Consider the following 14,409-nt stretch of genomic DNA (forward strand, 5'->3'; position numbering starts at 1 on the left):
GTCATGCAGGGCTAGTTGGAAAACCCACGAGCTAAGTTATGATTTTAAAAATTCTTGGGTGTTTCCCTCCATTCCTGATTTGTATTTGTTCCACTACAGTTAGAACACGCATATTCCTTCAAAAACAGAATTTCTATCATGTGTTTCTAAAAAAACAATGAGTCCCAAATGAGTCAGCTGTGAATACTAAGGAACAGTTTAAAATAATGAAAGCCTAAGAACAGGTTACACTTTCATGTAAAACTCATCACATTCTTAATTAATTTCAGGATATTCAAAGATTAGATGTTATATATCAAGTAAGAAAGCAGACCTGTTCAGACTCAGGAAATTAAACTGAATTTAATCTCCACAATATTTTTACATAAAATATTATGTAGAATATTTGTCAGAGCTTCCTGAACATGTTCTGCTGTTAGTGTATGTATTGAGATTTCTAATTTGAAAATGGAGGATGTCATAAATGGCAGAGTAACAGAAACAGATAGGCCCCTTGATAGCCAACAACACCAGGTCTGAAATTCCTGCTACAGCCCTTAAACTTGGTAATTCACTAAGCACTGCATTGTGACAAACCATGAATTCATCAGAACTCACTGAGCACTATCAGCAGTGATCTCATTTCATAAAAAAGAGCTCATTACATGTTGGCTTCTGATCTTTGGGCAGCAAAGCTGTTGATGTGAAGGGGATGGTGGGGTTGTTTTTTATTTGGTTTATTATGTTTCTCTTTTATCAAACAGCTAATCACAATCAAGAACTCTTGGTGTTTCTTAAAGTGTCTTTTTTACTTTGAAATTTGAGCCATGAATTTTTCCAACTTGCCTGTGATATGAAAGGTCAGGTGTCCAAATTACCTGGAATGTCTGATCCATCAGGTGGCAGAGGACAGACTTGGAGTTTATTCTTTGAACTGAAATGTATAAAAATGCAAGTGGTATCTGCATAGATGCCAAACTTGCCTCCAATGATGAAAGATACTACAGTGAATCCACACTTAAAAGTCATCCAACATAAAGTCTTAGTGGCTGAATAACAAAAATTTTCTGTCCATAATACTGTGAGATGTGCAGATGGTTGAAAAATGATATGTGATCTCATGCAGTGCCTGCTGAGTTAACAAGAGAATTTCATTCAAGAAAAATAGTACATTTTAGTTCCACCATATGTGTGATTATGTTTTCTTCATACCCATGGAGAATCCCTGATGTTAGAAAGCAAGCTATGATAGCCATTAACATGTCCTCTTTTAAATAATTTATTTAAACATGAGGAGCTTACATTTTTGCAAAAATAACTTGCACAACAAAGATAACAGCTGCAGATGAATATTCTTGGTTGGATTGTTTTCCATGGAATTGTGAGCATAAAAAAAAAAGTATTGCTTATTTTTTACCTACAAACAGCCTTTAGGTCCACTGCTCCTGATAAGGCAGAATGCTTCAGAGTAAGAAATATAGGGCAGAAACAGTAATTTCTTGTCTCCACAAATTCCCCACCAGAAAACCCACTGCACCTACCTTTGGCTGAGGTTCCTGTTTATCAGAACCAAATTTCAATTGTTACATTAAGAATAGTTCATATCATATTTGACCCTCAGGCCTCCACAACTTGGATTTAATAATAAAATTTTATTATAGTTATACAATTTTTTGTATCTAATACAATAATGGATATGGTACCCCTTAAAATTACAGAAGTCTGATTTGATTCTATACAAAAATATGGGCTTTGATTAGAGGGCAAAAAGATCCATTGAAATATTAAAATGACTTTTAGGTATTTAGAAATAGGGGGGGTTATAATCAATAATTAAAGAGAAATCCTTGGAAAAGTATTACAAAAATGTTTTCATAATTTCCTCTTATTCATCCTGCCCTTCACACACTGCAGTGAGTCCTGTTGAGGCCCCTGAGCTTGGTGGGGATTTCTTTCTGTTCCTGCAGCACCAGGAACTATCCAGAATATTGCTGCATTCCCAACTTCATCTTGGCATCACCAGGAATAAACAGACAACCCTCAGGAAATGTGTCTGATTGTTTTCATCTTCAGGTCACCCTCTCAGAGGTACACAAGCTACTCAGTATTTTTTCCCTCTGGCAAATTTATCAGCCCAGGATTTTTTGACATAACAATTTAAAGGAATTCAGCCTCTCATTTGGTTGCTCATGGTCTCTACATCATCCATGTGTCTCTTCCTGGGGCTTTCAGGTTTTTTATGAGCTCATTAGGATGTTTTCTTCTGTCACAGATCCACAGTGACAATTTGATATTGCTACTGTTGTATGTTCCAGTGGGTTTTTTTGTTTTCTTTTAATCTTTAGGAACAAACAAACACCTCCTTTCAAAGAAATTTGTTTCTTTAGTCTTCAGGTATAAGTAGCCCTTGTCCATCCAAGAGGGCTGTGAAGGGAGTCTGCACTTAATTAAAATGTCTGGTAAAAAACCTTTAATATTCTTAAAAAGAGAATGATGTGATGAGAGAAAATGGCTTTACTGGCAATTTCTAGGAACCTCTCTGTTTATTAGTTCCATGGAACAACTGAGTTTTTTAAGCCATTCCTAAAAAGGTTTCCTTTGTGGGGGTAGAGTTTAGAAGCTTGTTCTGGGTGTGTTACCTGTCATCTTCTGTACTTTACATTTTGGAAAAACAAAAGGCTGTGTTTTTGCAGAACAGTCTTGTCAAAAAGATCAGAAGACCTGGTATTTTTGAGATCACTCAAAAGTTATTCTTTTGACAGTGCTTTGACTGAATTTCTCATTTTCTGTGACCTGTGTGTGCGCAAGTTGTAGCAATCTTTTTCTTTCAGCTGTGTGCTCTGCATCTGAGAAAAAAAAAATCTCCCATTTGCACCGTTCAGAGTAGTGGGAGTTTGGAGAAAGAGTTGAAATCTGGAGGCTGAGAACATCCAGGAACTTTGGGATGGATTGACTGCAGTTGAATTGTTGAATTGTTGAATTATTTCAGCCACAAGGGGAGAACGTTTGTTGCCTCACGTATGCCAAGATCAGGTTCTGGGCTTGAGGGATGCAGCCTCCTGCTGCTATTGCCACTTCAGAGAATACTGCTATCTGCTGGAGAAAAAAAACAAACCCAACATCTTGGGCTCACCAAGGGTAAGAATCAATCCCTTTTGCTGACAAAATATGCTTAGACAAGCTTTTCTAAATAATAATATTTTTACAGTGTTCTTGGAGGGGGGGGAGTTGCAGACAGAAGTTGCCCAGAGTGATTTGTTCCCCGTTTCACCAAATTCCTTTTCTGAGAAGAGAAATGTTTAGAGTTGCTTTGCTTTACCTGAAAAATAACCAACTCCTCTGCTGCAAGAGCTGCCAAGTCACTGCACCTTAGAAGTCTCTTCAGATGTCAGTGTAGCACCAGCAGTGTACAAAGATGCCTTTGTGTGTTGCTTTGTAGTCCGTGTTGAATGCAGATGCCATTTAATGAAGTCAATCTTCACAACATCTCCTTTTTGGCTTTTTTTTTTTGTATAGTTTGACTTAACATCAGTAAATGTCAGCCCCACGAGGATGTGAAGAGGGGAGGCAACCTGACAGAAATAAATGTGGGAACTTTTTGATTTAAGATTTGCTGGTACATCTGCATCCAGTTACCAGAACCTTCTAAATTGAGAGTGATACATTAGATTTCCAGTTTTTCCTACAATTTTTCTTTTGAGGTGACAAGGAAGTGACAAACATGGGATACAGACCCAAAGTCTCATCCTGTGGCTTCAGTAATCTTTGGATGAAGCTGTAATACAACCCAGGCATTGTGAATAGGGAGATCCTATAAAGAGGGAGAAAATAGCTCTGCATCCCAAAATATCTTTTGCTTATAAATATAAATGAGATGGCTGGAAATGAACAAAAAAATTATTTCTTTTGAAAATAATTTTTTTATCTCTGCCTGCATAATGGAAAAGTGTGGCATTTGCAATTATCCTGGAATGTGGAAGTTACCTCAAAATATGAAATGCATCAGATAATACTGTAAAAAATGAGAATTTATGCATGACATAACAGTAATTTACATCTCCATCACAGTTCTCTCTAGATTCTCAAATTCCCCAATGCCTGTAAAATACCTTAGGTTGTCCATGTCAGTGAGCTGGAAATTATCATGATGTACTTGTGAATAAAGCCAGACACGAAGATGTAACACAATTACTGCAAAGTGTGTGGCAAAGAAAAGAACAGAAGTTTATCTGCTGATTCCAGGGCTTTTGCTGCAGGAACAAGGCTGGTTTTACAAGCCACTGACAGGGCATAAGGTGCTTATGTTTAGGCACAATGCAATCTCCATTTCTGTCTGTTATCAGGCTGCTTGAGTGAATGCGTTGGTTGAATTGAATGGTAGATGTCTGTATTCTTCTGAAGAATCCGAAACAATTGGCACAAACCATGGTTCAGAGGAGTTTGCTGAGTCTGCAGCACAGATTCCTGCAGGAATAACTGGAGTGATGGCAGCAAACGAATCATTGTTTGACAATGATTATTCCCAACACATGGAAATAATTATTTTCATAACTATCACATATCAACTCTTCATACTGGAGATCTTCATATGGAAATTTCCTTTATTTGGCTCAGGAGGGGCAGTATTTTAAACTGTGTAAGGAACATGGTAGTGACTTTCTCCATCAACTTATTCTGCCTTGGGTGGAATCACCAGTTCCCACTGTGAAATTTTGTCCCCAGACTTCCCAGGAAAAGAACAGAAATTCTCTGTTCAGGAGACAGAAATTACACAGTGCAGCAAAAGGTCACTGAGCACAATGTGTTCAGACCCCTGAACCTGAAGTTTCAAAGGTTCCTGTGGAGAAACACAGAGGACAAAACATGGTTTTCTATTCCGTTGTTGGTATAAACAAGCCAAAGGGGAATTCTTAAACATTTTTTGATTTTGAAAGGATGAACTAAAAGGATTTGACATTTTCTGATATTTTGCTGTTGTTTCTTGATGGCAAGCACAAAAATTATCTTGAGAAATGGGCAAGAGTTGACCCAAATGATGAGGATGTGTTGCTTCATTGCCAGTAAAAGTTGTGAGAGAATTTTTTTGTTTGTTTGTTTCTGGTTGTTTGGTCAGTGCTGAAGTCAGGCTCTTGGACAAGATGATCATTGCAGGTCTTTTCTAACAGATATGATCTATTCTGAAGTGAAAAAATCTTGCACTCTTCCTTAAAGCAGTGGTTTTTTTCTCTCTCTTTTGATCCAACTCACCAAAGTCAGTGGTTTTGCCTGATTAATTGATGTGATCACAGAGTTTCAAGCATTCTTATTCCCTGATTTTTCCCACAATCTCTCAGCACATTTGGCATCAGATTTTGGCATCTCTCAGCTCATCTGTTTTGCAAGTGGCCAGGTTATGTCAAACATTTAAGTTCTGACCAGACCAGCTGAGACAGAAAATCCTTCTAAATTTCAGCTTTGGAGTTGGGAGGGATGGGGATTACTGTTTTTACTCCTGAATTTGGAGAAATTTATAGCTGGGAATGCTTTAGATCCACATTTTATCAGAAGTCAATGAAATAAACACTGACTTGGTCATAGCCTGATCTCTGAATTTCATTACAAGTGTCATATCAGAAAATTTATTGCTCTGATTTCTTTCATTTCACATTATGAATCTGTCCTGAATAATTCCAGAAAGTCATTTCACCTGAGATCTGGGCTGAAAGCCTGTAGCTTTTGTGTTTAAAAATCCAATATTTTAAAAGCCTCATCTCTCAAGTACAGCTAAACAAGGCATTTTTTAAAGGGTTGGAGAACAGAACAGAAAATGTTGATCCTCAATAGTCACTCTTTACAGTCATGTAGGACCAGCACTCTGAGATTCCTTATTCATTGTGCCATATTGATTTCCAGTGCCATTTCAGCTCACAAAATATTCCTCTTTCACTGCAGGCTCCCACATTTTTGCTGTTTCTTTTCATTTTATACATAATTTATGATTCTGTACATACGTTGCCATTGACCTGTCTGGAGGCTGTGCCCTCGAGGGCACTGGTGAGGATCCAGTCAGAGAGACTGAGCCATGCTTGCATGATGTCAATAGTGAATTACTTTAATCCAGCACAGAGCACAACTTCTGTGCCCCACCTGGAGTTGTGTATTTAATGGTGACCACTCACAACCATGACTTTCAGTTCTTTCCTTCCCTTCAGGCAGTGGCTTTCTCTTTGCATGATTTTATGTCTGGCTATGGCTTTAGTTCTGTGCCTGGAAGAAGTTAGTTACCCCAGCAGGAGTCCTGTCCAGAAGCTTCTTTATAGCAAACCCACTAGAAAGATTTCACAGACATACATTTCAAGTTATGCTTCAGAAGGAGAAAAAAAAATGGGGATAGTGATGGTAATTATAAAAATGAGCAATGACTGACTGGAAGGAAAAGTTTATTTGATTACCACAGCAAAGGGATCCTTCTGCTAGTGAGAAGTGTATCATTAGTAGAAGTTTTCCATTCACGTCATTTGTAACATAAAAAATAAGAATTTATTCAGAACAAACATTTTCTTTTATCTTGCTAATCAAAAGACCTCTTGGCAAAGTAGAAATGACACTTGACATCTCAAAGCAAATGCAAAGATGGAGTGGAATAAAAGCATTGCATATTCAATTTGAATAAAAGAATTCCAAATGCTCAATTAAAAAAAAAAAAAATGAAGCTAATTATTCTTAGGCATTCACTTTTACAGATTATTGCACTGAAGTCACCATACCATATGTGTAAAAAATGTCCTTTTTGCTTGACATCAGGAGTACCAATTCATGGGATGTGAGAAGTGTTTTCAGGGGTGGCTTCATCGTTCTGAACCCGTTATGGCATAATGGGACTTGTGTACTTTGGTAATTTAGTACCAGACTTTCAAAGTCACAGAATCTCCCAAAGACAGTGATAGATGCTGAGAGGGATTTGGAAGAGCACCCAGTTTGCTGCAGGCACAGAAAGAGGTTTTTGCTTGAGTTCCATTTGCCAGGTGACAGTTACACCACCACAAAAAAATTGTTGGCCGGATTGACCCATCTGCCTTCTGGTCTTTGTTAGCTGCCAGAATAAAGGGGGGAGCTGGGCCAGGAACTGTAACAGATTAGTTCCTTGCACTCTATCTTCTTGGCAGGCAGATGTTCTATTAATTAATTTTTTCTGTAGTAATTCATCACCGAATATTTAAGTCTCGTGACTTGTGATTTGGAAAAGGAATGCTCATTTTCCTAGTTCATGAGGCAGAAACAAACAGGACCAGATGGTCCAATGTGGCAACACTGGATATCAATGAAGAGCTAAATCTAGATTGCTTCAATCTACTACAGATTGTTTAAAAACACTCTGTGTGTTGTGTGCAGCTTCTCCTGGTTCTCAGAGCTTTGCAGCTAGGCCACAATAGGAGTTATTGATCCCAGCAGAATCAATTTGTATAAGCAATGGCAGCACCTACCTTTTGCTTAAAGCTGGATTTCAGTCCCAGATTCACAGGTAGTTTCTTCTAAAATAAAATTGATGAAAAAATATATGATAAATAATAGATTGAAAGATGATGAAAGTGCTGCTGTTTCTGAGGAGCAGTTCATTTTGAATATGGGACAAAACAGAACAAGAGAACCGTGACATCCACCCCTACAGGTTGGAAATTTCTTGCCTCTCTTAATTCTTAAGGACCTGAGAAAGTTCCACTTTGTAGAATCATTAACTTTGTTAAACTTTTTCTTTTCTCCTTCAACAGTGACACTGGTTCAGCTGTTCTACCTGGGGCAGTGGATTTGACAGGAAAGATGTTTAACATTCAGTTAAACAGATGTTTAATCAGATGTTTAACATTCAGATGTTTAACATTCCCTTCCTACACTAAAAAAATTAGAACTGGCCTCTAATGAACTAGCAGTCAAAAATAGTCATTTAGATAAAACCTGCCCATAAAAGGGATCTTATGTTTCACTCTTGATTAAAATTTGTAAATTGAGCTTGACATTATTTTTTTTCTCAGGCTTAGCCCAGACATCTCAAGAACCACTTTGGCTGCTGAAGTGTTTGCAGTATTTTTGTCCCTTTTCTCCATCTCCCTTTCTCTCCCTTTTCCCTCAATGAAAGCTTTTTGAGGAAGTGGCAGCCACCAAATCCCACAGAGGATTTGTCAGCTGATTTCAGAGTTGGAATAGAACCAAAAACATTATAAAGTATTATCATCTTAATTATGTTTAGCTTTTACATGAGTTTGTAGATTCTTTTTAAAATAACTTATTCTCCAGCTGTGTTTTACTCTTCCAACCTGATATTAAATCTTTTCTGTTCCAATCTGCTTTTAACATTCAAATTCCTTCAGAATTTTCTACAGTTTGCAAATTTTCATTGGATTCTTGCTGGCACTGAGAAGTTAATTGCTTATCTGGGAGTAAAAACAAATGCTGAAATTGAAGTCATGTGATGCATTTAACTTGTGAAGTTAATTCACATCAATTGCTGCTTCCTTTTGCATAACCAGAGTTTGCTCTTACCAGAACACAGGAACAGTTAAGATCTCCAAACCATTATGCATTTTTCCATGGTTTTTTAATGCCTTTTCTCTCCTTATCAAGATTCAGTTTTTAAAATATTTTTAAACACAAAAGAAGGCACGCAAGAATGATGATTATTGTGTTCTGATTTATACAAACTGTGTACATCTCTAAACACAGCATCCCAGCCTTGCAATCCTGACTGGAAAACCTTCTTGATGGATGTGCTGAGCCCTTGTGCTTGCTGCCTTGCTATCTGCTAATTTGCATGGGAAAGTCTTTTGAGACTGAATTTGAGACTGAAATTATGTTTCTCAAAGGCCAAATTTCATTTGAAGTGAAGACTCTAAATAACTCCAGGGAGAAAAAAACATAGTGTGATTTAGAAATATTGCAGAACTACACAAAAGTAAATTCAACATTGTCTTAGTTGCACAAAGCTATGTTATTGTAAGAAAAGGAGAGAGACTGATGTCATGCACTCCATTATATTTTCACAATAAGGTAATACATGCGATTGAAAATATTGCAAGGAAAGGAGAATAATTTTGCAGAAGTGATTTCAGGAACTCCCTTGGATTCACAAGTTAGAATTCTGCTGTAATAAGTGATAATACAAAACACATTATTCTGTGGCAGCAGTACTGCCAGAGCACTTCCTCAAAGATGTTAATAGGATTTTCAAATTCTTTCATGTCCAAAAACAATGGCTGATGTCTGAGATTTACTCAGTGGGGTTATAAAATGTGTGTAAAATACCCCCTAAACCTTTCTAGCACCATATCCCCCAGTATAACATACTTCCTTATACTATAATTTTAATTAATTCACTTGAAATTACATTGTCTTAAAAAAAAAAAAAAAAAAGACATACCACGTGTAGATGCTTAAAACTTTGGGCAAGTGATGTCACTCTCAGGCAGTGACCTCATCCAGCTGCTCGTACTGGATATATTTATATTTACACACACTTCTTTGTCTACAGAGGAGGTTTTAAAATGTGTGGAGTATTTCAAATGCAAGCAAGTCAAAAATGATTTTTGTATTAAAATATATTTGGCTGATTTAAATGTAATCCATCAAATTGTTCTATTTTGTCAGCTGGTCAACCACTTAATCTTCTTGTGAGGCACTGAAATATTAAAATTTATGTTAACAGGAGCTCTTCTTAAAGTACAGTATGCTTAAACTTGCTCCTGATAAAAGACCAGTCCATAGGTTCTAATCAGTACCAATAAAAAGCCACTGATATGATTTAATTGACTGAAACACATTTAAAAATGTTGCTGACTGATATAATCCGAGCAGTTCATGCCGTTTCTTAATTTCCTTTGTAAAAGTTGTTTTTATGAATTTATTGTTAATCATGAATGGCTTTAAGTGGTTGTTCCTGATGGCTCACCAGAGTTTTCAGGATGCTTCGGTGAGCCCATCTCACAGACTGGCATAAGAAAATTTTGTACTTCACTTTTCCTAAGCATAAAACTTTTGTGTTTCTTCTGAAATTCAGGATAACTTGTTCTTACAAAGTGAGGGTTGAGATTTTTGTCTCTGCTCAAAAATAATTGGAGAAGTAACCCAACTGTTGATGTATTGCTACATAATATCTCTCTTGTATTGATTAGCCCTTAACACTCTTGTTCTAGGTGTGATAATTGAGTCGAAGTATTGAACATTTTTGCCTAACTGCTTGTTTCCTTTACCCTTCCCATTTTATCTTTCTTAGTGCTGACAACTTCTGGTTTTAATTTTTCCTGCCATTTCTACAAAATCTTCCCAAATGATCATTTTCCCAAAGCTTTTCTGGAACCAAAATTATTGTAAAATGCTCTAAGAGCGGAGCCGCTCCAAAAGAATTTTGTATTTAACTGTCAAAGAACACAAGACTGGAACAAACTCAATGCTTAATTTCAATGCACTGAAAATATGGCAAGGAATAAAAGCAGATTTGTAGCAGTTTTCTGTTGTATAACTTGGGTTGTATTTAATTTGTGCACCCACACTCGTGAGCAGAGCTGCTCAACCTGGGCTCCGAATTGTGGCGTAACCATTGAGCTGAATGCTCACCTAATTAGATTAATTACTTAATTTGACAAGTTATTTATGTGATCAGGTTCTGATAACATTAGCTGTTGATATGCTGTAAATACAGAAGGTGTCAGAGCCCTGAGAGAGTTTCAGGTGTCCCGAGCATCCTCCCCACCCACAGTTCTGCGCCCCACCTGAGCTGGGGACCAGATCCAGCCACAGGCCCTGATGACATCTCAGCACTTTTGTGTTCTTTTTAAAATATTTTTTATCTCAAGGTACCTCTTTATTCAAAGATTCTTTTAATTTTACTTTTTTTGACTGTTATATTTTGTCTGGCTTTGAGCAAAATCTAACAAAGACAAAAAAATATTTCTATTTTATGGCTCTAATGCCAGTGTCATGAGGAACAGGATAAACCATGCAGGTAATTAGCTGATTACAGAGGCACAATTTCTTTGGACACTCAGTGTGCCGTATTTTTTTTTCAGAATATCTGCTTTAAGACCTTGCAGTGCTACAAGATTTAGGAACCAGCCATGGAAATAATTTGAGCTCTATGAAACTTATTTACTGTTCCGTAAGCACAGCTGGCAGCCAGTCTGTGCACTTGGTCACCTCTGCCGTGGCATTTAGGGCAGGAAAAATGCAATTGTTGCAAAGGGAGCCCTTCCAAATATGTTTTGTCCAGCATAATTTCTATTCCAGCAAGATAACAAAGTTGAAAATGCTTCTCATTTTAGGTCAGATGTAATAACTGCTCCTTCCACTAAACTTTGGAATTCAAGCACTGCAAACATTAAAGAAGCTGTTGCCTCAAGAAAAATGATTGGATAAGAATGTTAATAAAATAATATGAATTCTTTTCATGAAGACTTGGTAAAATCATTAAAACCTCATTTTATGTGACCAATATTGCTGCTGGAATGAGAACAAAATTGACCAAGTTACAGAACACAACATTGTGGCAGGAAATATTAAAATTGGACAGAACAGGAAATGTTCTTCATTAAAGTTCTCTTCAAAACATTGGCTGTTATTAAGAAATTTTGATCACAGGCATAAGGCCTGTCATTCCAAATGTAAAATAAAAGTGCTTTTAGTCAAATATTCTCTTTATAAGAAAGGTAAGTAATTTTTAAAAAGCAGATAAAATATCATAGATTTTTTTTTCATTTCAGAACTTTTCAAAACATGTCTTTCTTCTATCAAAGTATGATCAAATTATATCTTCATTGATTCCTATCTTCATTTCTTCATTGATTCAGATAAATTCTTTTCACTCTCTCTAGTGGACATGTGTAGATGCTATTTCACTGCTATGTTTCTAGTCTGTGTTTAAAGCATTAATTATTTCTGCCCTAGTCAGGTGACATAGCATTGAGATTGCTTGAATTGAATTAGGTAAAATACATAAAGTTAACTTGTCAAAGTTCATTCTAACAAAGGAGGAAAAAAAAGGGGAAATTCATCAATACATGTGGTTCTGTTTCATGGGGTTATATTAGCAATAGAATATGTAACTTCCAGTTTACAGACACTGAATTTCAGCAGTTTATTTTCATTGATATTATTGTTACATTATCCAGTTATGGACTCAAAGTGTCAGGTACAGCATGTCTTGTTCTGAGCCTCTGTCATGTTTAATTTATGCTGATTGATTTGTTTAATGCCAATAAAGAGTATTGCACCTTTGAGTTGGTTATAATTAAGATGCAATGCATTCTTAATGTATCTCCTCAAGTACAACTGCTTCCAAAATCAATATGACCTCTTAAATAAAGAATCCAGGCTATTTGTTATTCATTGTAGAAATTCATATTACTGAAAAGTGTCTGTGATCAGCTAAGAGAGACTTCTAAAATATTCGTTTTACAGCTATAACTTTATCCAAAATCTTTGTCTTGTAGATGATTGTCCTGAGAATCTGTTCTTTTGCCATTGCAAAAGTTTATTTTCACTTTCAGCTGCCAACGACCCAAATAGAGCAATAACAGGAATGGGATATCATTGCCATGGACCAGCTGTTGAATAGGAAATAATTCCTTTTTTTTTTCAGTAAAATGATCTTACCAATGATCATCATTGCTGCCTTTCAAATAGGTCTCTTTTTGTTCACAGGCAACTGCTCTGAGACTGCAAAGACAAAAAGGGACCTAACTGTAAGTAATTTTCTGCTTTTCATCTTTAGTCACTTGCAGAAATATCCATGGAATTTTAATGGGAAGTTTTTACACAACTGTTGTCTTTACTGAGTTGAATTGATGATTGTTTTATGGTCTTTATTAAAGATATTAATTAAAATGTAAAATAAGTTCACAAGTCTTTGTTTTCCTTAAAATATGAGGGTCAAAAAACAAATTGACTGAGGAAAAAGAACCTTAGAACATTAAAGATTATCCATTTAAAATTCAAAAGGTGACTTTTTAAACTATTTTCATAAGAAATAAAACTTTTTTTCTGTTTAGTTATAAAAATAAGGAATATTATTACATATGAGGTAGGAATTCTTTACCTGAGGGGTTAATTTTTGCTTGAAGAAGAATGTTTGCTTAAAATTGAATCTGAATAGTTGGTTCACTTACTCCGAGGTGAAATGGGCAAACCACAGTGGAAAATGCAGCTTGTACTCCAAAAGAACAGTAACCCACTACAGCTCAGAACATGTCAGGTGGATTTAGAGAGTTTTTAACAAAGAAATGGAAGAAAATACTTCAGTCTTCTCCTTGCCATGGTCTTTAGTTCCCTCCAATAATTTATGCTATTTGCTTATAGAGCACTACAGAATAATCAGTGTAACCATCATAAAAAAATATTTATTTTTCTTTCTCAATGAAGTAAAATATGGTCATTCAGATTTGTTAAAAATTGCTCAAAATATAATCTGGGAATTTTATCAAGGTATACAGTTCTGGACTGCAAAAGACAAAGATGAGCTTGTTCCTCTTCAAACCTGTGTGCATCAGCAGTGAAGCTGAAAAATTTCTATTCCCCAATCACTCAGCAAGAATTGTACCATTGTAGAAAATTGTTGAACCATGATCATAAAAGTAAATATTAGAAAGTGATGATGTTTCTTCCCTACTACATTGGGATTATTGCAGTCTGTGATCTCACCCCTTCATCAAAATGTGGATGTGAAATTTTAATAAGAATGCCATCCTCTGCATGAAGATTGCACAATTTTGCATAAAAAGAGTTCAACTGACCATTTCACCTATTTAGTTTAGTTTTTATCTTTATGTACATAGATGCATGTGAGTTTGCTGTTTAACTGGATTTTAATACATACATAATAAAAGGTATTGATTACAATGAGAGAGAAAATTGCTTTGCAAATAAAGAATTCCTAATTCTCTTCTCCCAAGAGATAAACACCCATCTGTTACTACATGAAAAAAGGAGGCAATTACAGAGTTAATGCTCTGAAAAACTTGTTAGCTTGTTGTACCATTAAAGGTGGTTGTAAAAAAGTATAAAAAAGTATTGTCTGCAAACGATAATGTGGTTCTGATGATAAGCAATGATAAATGATAAGCACTTGGTGTAATTTACATTTTAAGTATATAGAGTAGCAAAATACATCCCTTAGAGTCACACATAGAACAGATCTTTCCACATGTGGTGAATATGCTTCCTCCTACAGCCATGCAATTAAAAATCTCCTGAGGTTGTTAAGGTAAGTGTTCCCAGGCATTTCCTGTAGAGACAAATTGAGGTTGCTTTGAGCTGTTGATTTTATACTTGCTGAATCAGGATTTCACATCATTTCAGTGTAGTTTCCCTGTTTTCTTGGGCTTTTTTCATGGATTTCAGTTTGCCCTGGAGCCATGGTTGTGCTGCTGCAGAAAAGCAGTGAAGTTTCTCCTTGGTGTTTTTGATGTT

At 36.1% G+C, this 14,409-nt stretch overlaps 1 long non-coding RNA gene across 10 annotated transcripts in view; it reads left to right on the forward strand.

Moving 5' to 3' along the window:
• The window catches only part of LOC135304245 (uncharacterized), a 44,086-nt gene extending 36,294 nt beyond the window's left edge, over nt 1-7,792 (forward strand). For all 10 annotated transcript variants that reach the window (XR_010365674.1, XR_010365673.1, XR_010365675.1 and 7 more), the window contains 3 exons: nt 1,894-2,067; nt 2,811-3,117; nt 7,728-7,792. This is a non-coding gene — a long non-coding RNA (uncharacterized LOC135304245). The remainder of the gene's footprint in view (nt 1-1,893; nt 2,068-2,810; nt 3,118-7,727) is intronic.
• Nucleotides 7,793-14,409: the final 6,617 nt, after the last annotated feature.

Source organism: Passer domesticus, chromosome 7 (genome assembly GCF_036417665.1).
Source record: "Passer domesticus isolate bPasDom1 chromosome 7, bPasDom1.hap1, whole genome shotgun sequence".
Classification (NCBI taxonomy): Eukaryota; Metazoa; Chordata; class Aves; order Passeriformes; family Passeridae; genus Passer; species Passer domesticus.